Source organism: Staurois parvus, unplaced genomic scaffold, assembly GCF_062004578.1.
Source record: "Staurois parvus isolate SC_StPar_1 unplaced genomic scaffold, SC_StPar_1.0 ptg000390l, whole genome shotgun sequence".
NCBI classification, from domain to species: Eukaryota; Metazoa; Chordata; class Amphibia; order Anura; family Ranidae; genus Staurois; species Staurois parvus.
In genome coordinates this window covers 2,590,001-2,607,610 of record NW_028318186.1, presented here as the reverse complement: position 1 = coordinate 2,607,610, position 17,610 = coordinate 2,590,001, and positions in this window count along the sequence as shown.

The following is a 17,610-nucleotide window of genomic DNA, read 5'->3' as shown; positions in this document are numbered from 1 at the left end:
ACCTCTACCCATTTACCAAAAAAGTGTAAAATGTGAATAAAAACACAACAGTTTTTATCAAGTCCTTTATTTTTTTTTTTAAAAAAGCCCAAAAAATGGTTCCATCATTGCAATCCATTGTCAATAATGGCACCCAGCGTTGTCATGACAACGCCGACTCGCCAATATAAAAAAAAACTGACGCCCGCCGACCCGTCTGCACCCACCGTGCACTCGCCGCTATCTGACATTTGGCGGTCAGATGTAAACAATTCGGCAGAGCTACTGGTGACGACACCGCTAGCTCCACCTATTTGTGCTGTGATTGGTCAAAGCATTACACCTGTCCTGTGGTCAGGTGCATTGCTTTGGCCAATCACAATACACTGTCAGAGCGCAGTGCATTGTGGGGGCGTGGCAAGCGAACAGCCCGCCAAACGCTCTTACTATTCATGTTTTCGCTGAACACTTGAGTGGCCGATGTTTGGTCGACATCACTAATTGTCACTGTACTAATGACTGGAAAGGGGTTAACATCTCGGGTAATCAAAGGGTTGTGTGCCTAACAAGTGTTAATGTGTGTATTATGTGCTGCTTTTTATTAAAACATTCTTTGTTCCTTCTCACTGCTTTGCAGGTTGAAGAAACAAACAGATCGTTCCCTCTGTACAGAGCCCTGTGTTGATTGTCAACACAGGACTCTGGGCTGTGACCAGGGGTGGACTGACAACTTATGGGGCCCCCGGGCAATAGGGGATCATGGGGCCCCTGTGTCCTTGCCCAAACTCTAAAAAGCCTATGAAAAAGGTACCAGGGGCATCTCATGGGGCCCTCTACTAATCCCGGGCCCTCGGGCAGTGCCCGAGTTTCCAAATGGTCAGTCCGCCCCTGGCTGTGACTGGACATAGCTGATCAAGAGGTCCTGGTCATGAATCATTGGCTGGGATCTGCTGACAATCTACCGCTGTGTCTAATCACAGCGGGAGTCGGTGGGTGGGGGCTTGCACATGCCCTGTACCTGAAAGAGGCCAGCATACCTGTACGTCGCTGTTCCCGTATAGGCCGCCTGTCCATAGTACATTGCGAGGGGGTGGTCCTTAAGTGGTTAAATATGGCACGCCCCTGCGCTAGTGGGTGTCCATAACAGGGAAAATGGCTTCATAAACCTCATAAATTAGCAGCAATGAAGCACAAATATTCTAAAAACAGAAAACATGGCACTTGCCAGGCATTCACTAAGCAGCAAGGTAGCAGCTCGGCACGGGACCCGGACGCTAACAGCAATCAGTGTTGAAGTGGGGCCTACTACAGTGATTTCCACCTTCCACATGGATTTCCAGGGATCCCACAAGAATGGCACAAACATACTTACTTTACATGCATTGTCCAATAACAGAATGGAATGTTACATAGTGGTGAAGTGGTCTATTCTCGGGTGTACAATGATACATGAACTGCCAATGCAAAATTCAGAATTCAGGGGTCTCAGAATTCCAGTAGTACATGTCAGTGAAGGTCAGGAGTGAGGAGAGGAATTTTAAAAAATTGTGGAAATTCTAGATAGCTCATTGTTTAGAACTATTGTTTAAGAATTTGTCTTATAGTCACCTGCAGAATGTTCGCTGGATGTATTTTCACATTAATCTACAAATGGAGCAGGGAGAATATGCAAAATGTATCCACCCATGGCAGGCAATCATAGTACACGTTACTGAAGCTGGGCCAGTGCAGATGGGAAGTGGTTTTTGCATTGTTCCACTAAATAGGCCAGCAATTATCGGCTTAGTGATGTCTGTGTCTTACTAGAGGTGCTGGTGAGCTCAAAATTCCATGAGAATGCATTCTACCCACCCCTATACAAGAGTGCATTGTCATGGAACGTCAAGCAACCAGCTCTGCCACAAGGCATGGGGATGTCATTCGTGCCTCCCAGAGGTGTCGAAGGTCAGAGGTATGTATTTTTTTTAATCATTTGCTGGTGCAAGGGTCTGGTAAAAAAGCAGACTTTCAATTTACCATTAAAGGTCCACTTCCAGAGTCTAGAACAGGGTTTCTCAACCAGGGTTCCTCCAGTGGTTGCTAGGAGTTCCTTGAGCAATGAGAAATTTATGACACTCAGATACATTTCTACAGATACCATTGATCTTTTTAGCTATCTGTAAGGGGGTAATTCTTCCCAATGACACGAGTGTTAGGAGCATTCTTCCCACTGACCATCACACTAATGTATCATGAGTTTTAGACATTGTAATTTTTTGCAGGGGTTCCCCAAGACCAGAAAGTTATTTCAGGGCTTCCTCTGTGTTGAAAGGGTTGAGAAAGGCTGGTTTAGGTGCCCCTTGATGCCCTCCTAGATCTTTAGAGTTTAAGTTTAGTGCTCTCTTGAGGAAAATTTTGCTTGCCACTCAAAATTGTTTACCCAGGGGTATAAATAAGGGAGTGGAGCCTGTAGTCTTGGTAAGAGTTAGTGGTAAGAGGAGAGAGAACCTAACATTGCTGAGAGAGGAAAACTAGGCCCTTTTGGATGTTCCAGGGTCCGTATAGAACTCACAATGTAAACTGTTTGTGCTGTTTCCAGCAAGAAGCGACAAAGTCAAGCACTAAATAAAGAAAATGATAAAAAATCCAAATTTCCAAACTATCCCCAAACAGAAGGAAATCTTAAATGGAGATATTTGTTTCTGTGACAACTGCCTAAGAGGCTTTTTCCTTCAAATTTCCTTCATATTGGAAAGATTTCCCATCTATTCCTGTTGTGTTTGCAAGGCATGATATGAAGAGAAATCTCTTGAATGGGACACAAATTGCAATCCTTTCCCCAAAACCTAGAGTAGTATTATCAATTATAATCTACACTATCCAGCCACTAGATCAGCCTTTCACAACCAGGGTTCCTTGGAACCCTAGGATTCCTCCAGGGGTTGCTAGGGGTTCCATGAGCAATGAGAAGTTTCTGCCTCTGAGTTATCACTGACATTTTTCATCTTTTAAGATATCTGATATACTGTATATGTCGGGGGGCATTCTTTCCACTGCCCCCCAATGTAAGGGGCCCTTCTCCATTCACCATCAATATAATGGAACACTTCACTGACCATCAGTGTAAGAGGGCACTTTACTGACCACCAATGTAAGGGAGTACTATCATTTTCACAGTTTGTATTTCTCGTGTGGCTATTACTATTATTTAATTAATTTCATAATTACTACCAAAGATAGCTTTTTCCTTCAGAGTTTCAAATATGCTAAATACGAAAAATTTCTTTTTTTCTTTTATCCACAACATATTGTTTATGTTAAAACAGAATTTCACTCCAAAAGGGAAGTTCCGCTTAATGCCCCCCCCCCCCCATTTCTCTTCTTCTTTTGAAACTTTTTTTTTTGGAGGGGGGATACCTAGTTATGTAGGTACCCATTCCCACTTCTGGTTGGATCACCTCACCTAGGTGATTTCACTAGATGTTTGGCACCACCCCTTCCCTGCTGGGACACATCACAGGTTCCAGCAGGCTGCGCACCATTCACACAGCATGGTTCATGCATACACAGTGGGAAATTAGCTGTGAAGCCTAGGCACCTTGCAGAATTCACTGAGAGTGGGATTTGAGGCAAAACAAGTACAACTTCTGAGTAGAGAAGCTACTTGCAATTATCCTTGTAAATAGCATTCATCACAGTGCTGGAGGCATCCAAGGTCCAAAGACAAAAGGTCACCCCACTGGAGCTGCAGCACTCTGGTAGCTATTGAAGAGGGACTCCCCACAGCAACTGGGTTGAGAAGCTGCGTGCTGATAGGCTTTGGCTCAGTTGCCTGCACCTTGATTCCAACTTTGGAGAGCTAATCACCTGACTACAAATCCCTTGCCCAGCTACCCCTGCTTCATCTAGTGTGAACTTTCTGAGCTGCAAAGGGAGGGAAACAGAGAAACGTACCCAAAAATCCAGGGAGTTGTGAGAATAGGGGTTAAAGGGACCTGCACCTGCATTTGCTCATGGTGAGCAAAGTGGCACTCCACTACACTCGAACTTGCTATCGCTGGCAAGTTTGTAAATTTATCCTGTGCAATGTGTACAGGGGATTTTCCAAAACTAGATCTGTGGGAGCTCCTCAAGGTTCAGGTCTCAGGTCCATCTCCTGGAAGAAGAGGCGATGCACCTTTGTCTTCAGGCACGTCAGTGGATGGTGTAATATTGTCAGGATCCATGGCCTCACCTGGAGGTCATGGAATTAATAGTTGATGAGAATGGTGCAACCACAATTAAACTTCTGGTGACAGAGACATTTGTGGCTCATGGTTTTTCGAAAACTCCCTGTGGGCCTCTCTGTGTGGTCTCAGTTGGTTTAACGAGTCTATGGTGTAGGTATCTTGGTTTTTCTTGAATTCCTTCTCTCAGGATACATAGCCTGGCATACCTGGAATAGGCTGTTGTAGGACAACTCCAGGGACTTCTTCCCACAGCGTTTGCAATTTTTCTGATTACTGTGTGCCTTTACATCTGACATCCCAGCAATGTGCATAGAAACCAGTCAGCTTCCAGGTTTATTGTCAAAGCTTAATGTAGGCCATATATAGGTTGAATTCTGAATGAATTTTAATTAGAAAATTGGAAATTTTGTGCATTTTGTAATGCGATGGTGCCACCATTGATTTCAAAATTTGACCAGCCAAGCCTTTAATTTCACCTCATGTTGCTACAGAAAAGAATTTTCGTAGCCAAGAATTTTTTTTTTCTTTCCAGGTCACAGCTCACGCTCTTTTCTTTTTCGATTACATTTCTCACACAATTCTCCTATCATTGATTAGAAATGAATTTGTTTTTCAAAACATTTCCAACATGCCCGATCACTAAAATTTGATGGTGACCTGAAAATCAGCTGTTGCTTTGGCCCACTAATGGTGCGAAATTTTAACGAAAATTATTCGAAAAGATTTTCAGAAGACAATTCTTTCGTAATTCGACCCATGTATGGCTGGCTAAACTAAACAAGGTGAAGTTAGAAGCTGATTGGCTTCCGTGCACAGCTGCACCAGATTTTGCACTCTCCAGTTTTAGTAAATCTAGCTCATAGTGTATCCAGGTGAATTATAACTTTTTTTTCTTTTTTTTTTCAGGAACAATTGGACATCCATTTAGTTGTAGATGTTAGTGGACATCGCCTGACTTTGTTTATCATAATCAAGGGAAATCTGCCCCCCCCAAAAAAAACTGAACTGTAGCACTATTTTTCTTGCTATTATCATGACCCACCACCAAGGTACTCCCAAAATACATTTTTATACTCCTGATGATTGCAGCAATACCACATCTGTGTCCATTATCTGCTGTTTGTACCTGTAAGGCCCAGAAAAAGATGCATATTTAGATTTTACTATCCTACCTAAAACACACTGACACTGACATTTATTCTAAATAATGTTTTTTTAATTCTTCCTAAAACACAATGATCCTGATGTTTGACCACAACCTTGATCCTACACCTGACACCGTCAATGACCTAGATCAGGGGTGCTCAACCACTTGAAGAGCAAGAACCACGTAAGTGATTTGGTAGCTGGTCGCAGACCACAATGAAATGAAACGGTTCAGAATTTAGATTTTTTTATTTTGAATAAATGAACATTTTCCTCCTGCAGAGACCGAATGCCGGTGGGAGGGAGAGGAGGACTAGCTGGTTTTCAGTGGTTGCAGGTGGAAATTGGAGAGGAATGCTTCTTCTGTCCAAGTGCTGGAGCATGGGGCACGGTCACCATTGCAACCCCTGACACTACACCAGTGCTTGGGGGCGTGGGGTAAAAAAATGCCTCTCAACTATGGGGTTTGAACAGGTTGAGCAATCTTGTCCTAGATCAAACCCTAGCTATTTTACCCCTATTATTTTTATTGTTTTCCCCAAACTTTTTTTTGTTTACATTTTTCTCCTCTAGAAAAGAGAAAAAAGATACAGTGTATCTTTTTCTCCATTCAAGAGAAGAAAGTACAGGAGTAGACTGAAAAGTTACTCATAATCGTTATAACTAATCACAGGCTATCACAGTGATCATCTGATCAAGAGCCTATCCTGAGAGCTCCCAATTGTTAGCATAAGACCTGGAGCTGTCAGTAACAGCGCGGTCCCTGTACTGGAAAGACTGTGCAGCATGCTCCCAGCAAAAACACAGATATGCAAAAATGTTACAAAATCCATCTCTGTTAGGCCAGTTAGGTGTTTCCACTCGTCTGGATCCAGTGAATGAACCATTGTACTTTAGAAAGACATAATTTTCACTCTCAAATCCAGGAAGTCAAAGTGTGTTCAAGTTCTTTTGTGGGCTCTGTGGCCCATAGGTCTGTTGTTCTCCAGAAAGTATGGAGACATAGCATTGTAGATTAGGTAGACTGTTGAGGAATGCACTGTATGGCTGTATTTCCAGACCACTTTTGCTGAGTAATAGGTAATTTCCTTTGTTTCTCACAAGCTATGCCTAAAGCTATATCATGGCTGTGATTGAACCTCCCACATGCCCCATTGACTTGTGGGTGGTATGGTGTAGAGTGTGCCTTCTTAATCCCTAGTAGGTAGCACCATTCTTGGAAAAACTAACTTTTGAAACAGGATCCCTGGTCTGAATGTATTTTCTGAAGATATCTAAAAAGTAAGGTAGAAGTGCTTCCATACCTGGGGCGGACTGACCATTTGGAAACTCAGGCACTGCCGGAGGACCCGGGATCAGTAGGGGGCTCCATGAGTGGCCCCTGGTACCTTTTTCATAGGCTTTTTTGAGTTTGGGCAAGGACACAGGGGCCCCATGATCCCCTATTTCCCGGGGGCCCCATGAGTTGTCAGTCCGCCCCTGTTCCATACCATCATCGTCATCATGCATGCCATTAGGCTCTGGCCTGGCTACAGATCACTTGTCCAGCTACTTCTGCTTCATCGAGTGTGGCTCCTCTGAGCTGCTCAGAAACATATCTTCCCTCGGTGTGTCAACATCCCAAGAAATTGTAATAAAAGAAGTTAGAGGAACCTGCACCTGCAACTGAGCATGGTGAGTAAATGGGCATTCCACTATACAATTCAGGGACAAATTGAGGGACAGTTTTTTTGTAATGCATTAACATAAAATGTACCACCCACTTCTTGAGCTCTTTAACCCTTTGTTAGGACAGGTAGTGTGGACAGCTAATAATGAGATCTGCTAGCACACATTATAGCCAGAGCTAATTATGGTATTATGGTAAACATAATTCCCCAGCCCTCCCCTTAAAGTGATATTAAAGGCATTTTTTTACAAAATATACCAAACATGTCATACTTACCTGCTCTGTACAGTGGTTTTGCACAGAGCAGCTCCGATTCTCCTCTTGTTGGGGGCCCCAGTAGAGCTCCTGTCCCTTCCCTCCTGCCAAGTGCCCCCCAAAGCAAACAGCTTGCTATGGAAGCACCAAGCAGGCTCGTTCCTGAACTGTAGCTCTGCGTGTCCATTCACACAGAGTCTTGGCTCAACCCAGTCCTCCACTCTCTCCTCATTGGCTCACTGGATGTAATTGACAGCTAATAAGGAGGGAGAGTCCCCGGAGAGCCAAGGCTCTTCTGCACATCGCTGGATTGAGTTGGGGCTCTGGTAGTTATTAGGGGGGGCTGGGGGACTTCTGCACACATAAGGTTTTTTTATCTTTATTCATAGAATGCGTGAAGGTACAATTCTTTGAGCCATCACAACCACTTTAACATTGCATAGAAGGGAAAGCTTGGTGGGATTTTTACACAAGTAAAAAGCAAGCAAAAAGGAAGGCATCATTTTTTTTTTTTTTTACGTTGTGTGATCAGGATAATGTAACAAATATAAAGTAGGTGTTATCCTAATTTGGCTTCAAAAATTGAAATACACTTTAAAAGAGTGTTTGGATGTACAGATTTGTGCCGGGTTCAAAGAGCTCAAGCATAGTCAGTAGATGTAAACCTAACCACTAAAATCTCATCTAAACGTTAAGGCTAGGTTCACATTTGAGCATCAGTCTCAGCTCTTTGAAGCTTTTTTTATGCACATTTTAAAGCGTACTTGTTATGTGACCAATGGAAAGCAGGTTACTAGGAGAAGACTAGATGTTTGGCTATGCACTTCAAAAACCACTTGAGGACCACCCACAGTATATATACTGCGGGTGGGCGGTCCCGCTGCACTGGATCATGTACATATACATGACCCAGCATTTTCACGTTTAGGGCACACACTCCCCCGCACAATCTTTGCTGTGATTCGGTAAAGCACAAGTCGATCAGTGGGTCCCAGTCAAGGGTTTATGGCCGAGGCCTGCTGATCGGCTTAGCAAATCTCAGCACAGAGCCCTGTGTTTAATAACAACACAGGGCTCTGTACATTGAGCAGTAATGTGGTTTTTTTTCTCCATGTAAAGGAGCCACATCTCTAAATAAGAGCAGAGCATATTACACACATTACACATTGGTAGGCACACAAGTAACCCTTTGATTGCACCTAGATATTAACCCCAGTGTCATTAGTACAGTGACAATGTACAGTATTATCACAGATCACTGTATTAGTGTCACATTTGATGTCAATGTTAGTTTATCAGTTAATGTCCCTCCCAGCCAGCATCAGCTAGTACCAGATTGCCATCCACGCTATCACAGTCACACAATCAGTGGCTCACCACCATTACCAGTATGGTGCCATAGCTGCGTAAATTCCACTATATATACCATTGTTTGTAGGCACTATAACTTTCGCAAAAAACAATTATTATACACTTACTGGGATTTTTTTTTTTTTACCAAATACATAGTTACATAGTCTGGCTGAAAAAAGACAAAAGTCCATCCAGTTCAACCATTAAAAAAAAAAAGTTATAATCCCACACCCACAGTTGATCCAGAGGAAGGCAAAAAAAAACAGCAAAGCATGATTCAGTTTGCACCTGCAGGGGAAAAAATTCCTTCCTGATCCCCTGAGAGGCAACTGGATATTCCCTGGATCAAAATGTTAGTATCCAGTTATATTCTGTGTATCTAAGAAAGAATCCAGGACTTTTTTAAAGCAATCTACTGAGCTGGCCAGAACCGACTCTTGAGGGAGTCTATTCCACATTTTCACAGCTCTTACTGTGAAGAAACCTTTCCATATTTGGAGATTAGATCTTTTTTCCTCCAGATGTAAAGAGTGCCCCCTTGTCCTCTGTGATGACCTCAGGGCGAATAACTCTACAACGAGTTCACTATATGAACCACTGATGTATTTATACATGTTGATCATATCCAGTTATATTCTGTGTATCTAAGAAACAATCCAGGCCTTTTTTAAGGCAATCCACTGAGCTGGCTGATTTTTTTATTTTTTTTATTGGATATGTTTAATAACAGAAAGTAAAAAATATTGTTTTCTTTTTCAAAATGTTCAGTCTTTTTCCATTTATATAATAAAATTTAAAAAAAAACGAAACCCAGTGGTGATCAAATATCATCAAAATAAAGCTCTGTTTGTGTTGAAAAAATGATAAAAATATACATTTCATTTTGCTACATTTATGCATGATCAAGCAATTGCCAGTTAAAATAGCGCAGTGCCGAATAGCAAAAAATGTCCTCGTCATGAAGGGGATAAAAACTTCTAGAGCTTAAGAGGTTAACAGCAGCACTCCTTAGACTTTCCATATCACAGCTAAAGCACTTTGTCAATATGGCTGCCGGGAGCCCATCATTTTACAGTAAGGGGGCTGGAATGTCTAAAAAGCCCCCTTATTGTCCCTTCTAAGTCAGCTAACCTAAATTCAAAGGCCAGACAGTATAGTTGGTAAGAATTCATTCTGACAAATTTCCATATTGATTCAATGGGAGAATGAATTTCGAACCTGCTGGATCTTCAGCAAACCCTTGGTAATGGTGAACCCAAACCTCATCCCTAGATTTGAGAAGCCAGGAGATGATTCAACCAGCCACGGCACATCCTGCCTGGAATTTGCATGTTCTCCCTGTGCCTGTGTGGGATTCCCCCGGGTACTCCGGTTTTCTCCAACGTGCCAAAGACATGCTGGTAGGTTAATTGGCTCCTGTCTAAATTGTCCCTAGCATGTGTATGAATGAATGTAAGTTAGGGACCTTAGATTGTACACCCCTTGAGGGTTAGGGACTGATGTGAATGTACAATATATATGTAAAGCACTGCGTAAATTGACGGCGCTATATAAGTACCGGAAATAAATAAATAAAAAAAAATAAAACCCACCACTAAAAACTAATATAACAATTCTGGGTAGCACTGTCCCTTACTGTCAATTTTAGAATGGCAGTTCAAATAACACGCCGAAAGAATTCTCTTCTTGTTGAGTTTACTTGTCAGCAGAGGGCACTGTTAGCTCAGGATTTCAGAGGGACTTCCCTGGCTGTTTTACAAAAGATTTCTAAAGCCGCAATTATCAGGCCGAGGAACTCTTAAAAAGCTTTTGACAGCGGCGAATGGCATTGTAACGTGCATGGCTAACATAGTTGCATTGGATCCCTTCAATAACGAATTCAAAACCATCTTATCTGATCTCATTAAGGCCTCATGAATACTATAACTGAAAATAAAACGTCCATTTTACAGGCGTTTGGCAATTTTTTTTTTCCTGCCTCTAGACGCCCCTTTATGTTAGCCTGTGTGTCCATGCACACATAGACGTTTGCAGGCATTTAGAGGCAGGAGCGTTTAGGGCACGAATCTGAACTCACCAAAATGATGTGGATGAACCTCCTGTTTTTATCGCCCCCTGGCTGCCCAAGTGAAAGGATCCCTAAATCTTTGCAGTGCGCTGATGCATGTTACTCATTACCAGGCACGCTAGGACAGCCTTTTGAAATGAATAAGCTGTCAATGCACGCCGACGTGCCAAATATAACTTAGTGTATTTGAGAAAAAACAGGATTTCTGCTTGCACGTGATTGGATAATGAGCACAGCTTCACCTTTTCATTAGGCTGATTGATCTTTCACATTGTAGCATGAACAATTTCACCTTCTTTAGCAAAACAACTCCACTGACTATGCAATGATATCAAGGGAACAAACTAAGAACGTTCTACCTCAAATATAGCAGCAGAGGGCGCTGTTGTACAAGCTAAAGGCCTCCTGATCTGCAGACTGCAAAGAAAGTTTGTGCAACTTTATAAAAAAAAGGAATAAAGTATTGGGCTCCCTTAATAAGAGAGTGCAGATAGGTAATGAGGCTGTTTTACTAAGAGAAAAAAAAAATGTTTTCCTAGCAAAGTAAAAGCTGTGTTTATGTTAAGTATCAAATCATGTGCAAAGTAAAACCCAAGTTTTTAAATTGTTCTGCACGTTATTGGGTATTCAAAGTCAACACAGCTAAGTGAACTTTAGTTTTTCGTGTTAATAAAAATCATGTGTATTACATAGTTTGGCTGAAAAAAAAAAACAAAGTCCATCCGGTTCAACCATTAAAAAAAGCTATATTCCTACACCCACAGTTGATCCACGGGAAGACGAAAAAAACAGCAAAGCATGATCCAATTTGTTCCTGCAGGGGAAAAAATTCCTTCCTGATCCCCCGAGAGGCAATTGGATATTCCCTGGATCCACTTTACCTATAAGTGTTAGTATCCAGTTCAGGGGCGGACTGACAACTCATGGGGCCCCTGGGCAATAGGGGACCATGGGGCCCCTGTGTCTTTGCCCAAACTCAAAAAAGCCTATGAAAAAGGTACCAGGGGCATCTCATGGGGCCCCCTACTGACCCCGGACCCTCGGGCAGTGCCTGAGTTTCCAAATGGTCAGTCCGCCCCTGATCCAGTTATATTCTGTGTATCTAAGAATCTCCTCTTCTCAAGAGAGAAAAAATTCAGTTCCTCTAATCTTTCATCATAGCTGAGCTCCTCCATGCTTCTTATCAGGTTGGTTGCCCTCCACTGCGCTTCCTCCAGTTCCCCAGTGTTGTTTTTGTGAATTGGTGCATTAGCAATACTTAATACCTCTGTACATTAATACTGATGGCTATTGTATGTAGAAATCCTGGGCAAGATTTAAAATGAGGATCCCAATGCAGCAAGGTATAACTTCTAACCAGGGATGAGCTGGGTTTGGATCTGAACTCAGTTTGGCAGAACCCATGGGAAGTAATCACATGAATGCATCCCCACAGCCCCAATTAGTGTCCATTCGGACTGAACTCAGGTGATGCTTGTGCTAACCGCTAAAATACTGTACCACACACCTCAATGCAGCAAAAAGCACATAAAATACAAAAACACATTCAGATAGAGCAGCACATTTTGTGCTATGCACTTCATTGCAAATCTACATATTGAGGAAAATCACTCACAAATGCAGTCACAGAATAATCCTTAGTTTATCATTTTCATGTCTCTCTTAAAACTTCAAGGAGAAAAATATAATGAAAACCATGCTCACCATGTATAAAATGTACAATACTTCTTAATATTACTTGGGATGATCAGAGTGGGATGCCACATCAACAGGAGTTCAGGGAAGTACAAATCTAAATCAGATCTGTCTATAGCAACTTTTCTCAAACTTCTTTCCCCCTAGAAGAACCGCTAAAATAGTTTTCGGTTCTCAAGGAACCCCTACAAAATCCAATTATTTGGAGGTCAGTGGGAAGAACACTCCTTCCATTGGTCATCAGTGGGAAGAATGCACTTACAATAGTGGTCAATTGGAAGAATGCCCCTTACATTCATGGTCAGTAGGAAAAATACATTGGTGATCAGTGACAAGAATTTCCATTACATTGGTAGTCAGTGGAAAGAATACCCCTTACATTCATTGTCAGTCGTAAGAGTTCCCCCTTATGTTGGTGGTCAGTGGGAAGAAGTTTCCTTACATTGTGGTCAGTGAGAAGAATTTCCCTTACATTGATGGTCAGTTGGAAGAATGCCCCTTGCATTCATGGTCAGTGGAAAGAGTGCCCCCCTTATGTTGGTGGTGAGTGGGAAGAATTTTCCTTACATTGGTGGTGAGTGGGAAGAATTTTCCTTACATTGGGGGTCAGTGGAAAGAATGCCCCTTACATTCATGGTCAGTGGAAAGAGTGCCCCCCTTGTGTTGGTGGTGAGTGGGAAGAATTTTCCTTACATTGGTTGTCAGTGAGAAGAATTTTCTTTACATTAGTGGTCAGTGGGAAGAATGCCCCTTGCATTCATGGTCAGTGGAAAGAGTGCCCCTTATGTTGGTGGTCAGTGGGAACAATGCCCCTTACATTGGTGGCCAGTGGGAACAATGTCCCTTACATTGGTGGTCAGTGAAAATAATTTTCTTTACATTGGTGCATTGGTGGTCAGTGTAAAGAATGCCCCTTACACTTATGGTCAGTGGAAAGAGTGCCCCCCTTATCTTGGTCGTGATCAGTGAGAAAAATGCTCTTTATATTGCAGGTCATTGGGAACAATGTCCCTTATGATGGTGGTCAGTGGGAACAATGCAAACTTTAAAGTGGTGATCAAAATGTCCCCCTACAGACAGCTAAAAAAAGATAATTAGAGCAGAAACTATGTAGGCACCACCAAATTGGATGCCAATCATTCAAAGCTCAAGGAACCCCTAGTAACCTCTGGAGGAACCCTGGTTGAGAATGGCTGGTCTACAGGTACTTCAACACACCAATATGCATACTGCAACCATGGGTTGCAGGAAAGAAGTTTGCTTGATTCCCCCATCAACACAGTTTACTTTGACAGGGGAGTCCTTCTTGCGGAGCCACCGAAAGAACCTAGCGACTATTGCTAGCAGCTATAGTAGCTGCTAGAAATAATCACATGTAAAACCCGGGAGGTTGGTTGTACCGATCGATCAACTTGGGTACATTCTGCCAGTCCATACATAGTTTGAATCCCATCTGGTTCCTGCTTAACCAGTGAGATTCGAGCCATCTATGCCCAACTTAGAGGAGTCATACAATGAATAGATCCCTTCAATTATCCAATCATGTGAAATGTAAATCTTGTTGACTTATTTCATCTGTACATGATTAGACAAATGAAGTGAATCTTTCCACCATTTATTGTGTGAACGTTTAGTAAATCAACCTCATTGTGTGAAAGAGCTGCTGATAACAACAAAGAGCAGCTGCTTGATCAATGTCCAGTGAACATAAAAGGTACACAATGAGAGTGTGAATTCATTAGGTCCACAATACAATACAAACTTCCATGAAACTCTGCCAACCAGTAAAGAGAACCTGTCTAAGCACTTTCTAAATGCAAATAAAAAGACAGCTATCTGACATGACAGCAGCCTCCACATATATTTACAAAGTTTTGCACCTGAGACCTCTGTTTTTTATTTCCATTTGGAATCACATCAGTATTTCACATAGTCACGTTATTGTATATGAAATATCAGTTTAATGGCACAGACAGTGCACTGTAATCTAAGCTTCTGTCTGTCCAGATTTTGGGTTTGGAAATTCTTTGAGCTCTGGCTTATCATACAGTGCTCTATGGAAATCCAGGACTACAGGTCCACTTTAACCAGCCCATCACTAATTTTGTTACTGACCATTTTTATGTATTGGAGGATTGAGTTGGCTTGAGTGAATTCCCAAAAGTTCCTAAAATAATGACACAAAACACACCGATTTTAGTTTTCATGTTCAAGAAAGAAAGAAAGAAAGAAAGAAAGAAAGAAAGAAGGAAAGGAAGGTAGGAAGGAGGGAAAGAAGGAAGGAAGCAAGGAAGGAAGGAAAATATAGATTTTAGAAGAAGTAGATACAAATTATAGAAGAAGCAGATAAAAAAAAATAACAAAAATAATAGTTATGGTTATAAACATAAATGTAAGTGTATAGAATGATGATGTAGAAGGAAGGGGAAGAAAGAAAAATAATAAAAAGAGAAACATGGAAGTAAAAAGATGAAAAGATAGATAGATAGATAGATAGATAGATAGATAGATAGATAGATAGATAGATAGATAGATATAGATAGATAGATAGATAGATAGATAGATAGATAGATAGATAGATAGATAGATATAGATAGATAGATAGATAGATAGATAGATAGATAGATAGATAGATAGATAGATAGATAGATAGAATTAAATTAAGTATTGGCAATATGCTTTAGATGTTCAATAATTTCCATGTATGCTTCTGAATCATCCATGTCTATGTAGATATTTCATAGATAAATATAAACTGAAGATCAAGTAAAAATATGTCATGTTTGTGACCAGTATTCATTTATAGTCTAATTATATTGAAATATGAAGATACATAATTTTAATTCTTGATCACAAATGCCTAAAAGAATATTATTTATATGAATGACATCTGGTATCCAAGGAAAGAAAGGAAGGGAGAGAAAGAAGGAAGTTAGGAAAATATCGATTTTAGAAGAAGTAGATACACATTTTAGAAGAAGCAGATAAAAAAATAACAAAAACAATAATTATCATAATGGCATGATATATAAATGTAAATGTAAGTGTACAAATTAAGGATGCAGAAAGAACGAAAACGAATGAAAAGAGAAGCATGGAAGTAAAAAGATCTAGCGTTGAAAAGATAAAAGACAGATAGATAGATAGATAGATAGATAGATAGATAGATAGATAGATAGATAGATAGAGTAAATTAAATTGAGTATTGGCAATGTGCTAATTATTTCAGGGTATACTTCTGATATAAAATAAGAAAGAAAGAAAGAAAGAAAGAAAGAAAGAAAGAAAGAAAGAAAGAAAGAAAGAAAGAAAGAAAGAAAGAAAGAAAGAAAGAAAGAAAGAAAGAAAGAAAAAGAAAGAAAGAAAGAAAGGAAGCATATAAAGTGCAAACACAGGCAGGACAGTAAAATTCTGTATCATTTTATAGCAATATATCTTCTGGGTCAAGTGACTTACTTAGACTTTGGAAATAAAGGTAACAAGAGTGACAATACATGACATGCAGAAGTCAGTCAATCCTTCTCCTCTCCTCCTCTAGCTGTGCACTGGGCATGATCCCATACTCAGCAATCTGCATGTCACCCTTAATGTCACCTCCAGTGCCCTCTCCTGGGATGGTACTCCTTCTCTCCTCTTAGGACCAGCTTCCCTCTATCACCCAATCCTCCAGTTCTCACATCCCTTCACCTCACTGGAGTGGGCCAGCATGGATTTCAGAACTGAAAACATTGATACATATATACAATACATACAATAGATGTTTACAAGGCCTTAATGTTTTCATTTTTATTTTCTAGTGATTGTAAATAATTTCATATTATGTTGCAGTACAATAAAAACATGAAGTAATATATCATTATAATTTTAATTATAACCTCATTTTTTTCATTCATTTACAAGGCTAGGAATGTAGCACATTGGTGAAAAAGTGTGACTCTGTTGTATGTGATTTAACACATCTACAATTCATTTTTTTAAATCTATTTCACAGTATTCCTTTACAAGCAAAACCTTTTGTAAACAAATATATTTAAAAACATTGATGAACTAAACATAGTCATGACCCAGTGTAGTGACCATGTGCATGCATGCTACTATACACGACAAAATGATCCTAATTGCCTAACTAGGCATATTGTACATCCAGCCTCATAGCTGATAGATATACACAGATACAGTTTCCAAACGTTCTGCTAAAGTAAAAAAAGAAAATTATAAGTAACAGTTGGAGCAATTGTTCCATCCACTTACAAAAAGAAGTTCAATCTGTTTATATTTTATCACAGTGGCTAAATGGTTAGCACTTCCACCTGGCAGTACTAGGGTCGTTGGTTCGGATCCCAGCCCCGGCACCTCCTGCCTGGAGTTTGCATGTTCTCCCTGTGCCTGCGTGGGTTTCCTCCGGGTACTCCGGTTTCCTCCCACACTCCAAAGACATGCTGGTAGGTTCATTGGCTCCTGTCTAAATTGGCCCTAGTATGTGTATGTATGAATGTAAGTTAGGGACTTTAGATTGTACACCCCTTGAGGGTTAGGGTCTGATGTGAATGTACAATATATATGTAAAGTGCTGCGTAAATTGATGGTGCTATATAAGTACCTGAAATAAAATAAAATAATCTTCCCTGGTTGCTCTAGCCCCCCCCCCCCCCCCCCCCATCCCCCATCCCATCACCACCACAATCAAAATAGAAATGCAACTAATAAAAAAAACCATTTCAGTTTTTACTACTCAGTTTATTTCAGCCCCAATCACATCATCACTGGGTCTCTGTGTTTTTCTATGCAATGCAGGCAGACCGTGACTGGTGGGAGAGAACGGAAGGGTTCTGTACAAAACGTCCTGCAAACATCACAGCACCCTGCCTCAGTACTCTTTTCAGATGTTCTCAACCCTGATACCAGCAGTAGGCTGAGTCTAGGGAGGGGATATACATGTATCAAATGCCTTGATGGGTGGATGCCAGTCTGGAGGAGTGGGCAGTCCTAGGCAGGCTGTATTTGCATGCAGACTGCCCTAGGTAATGCCCACATGGGGTGCTACACCTTCATGAATGAAAGAACAGAAATCAATGAATGAGAGGGACATGCCTGGGACAGCCAAGCTGGGGAGAGGGGTGGATAATGCTGGACCAGGGGTGGACTGACCATTTGGATACTGGGGCACTGCCCGAGGGCCCAGGGTCAGTAGGGGGCCCCATGAGATGCCCCTGGTACCTTTTTCATAGGCTTTTTTG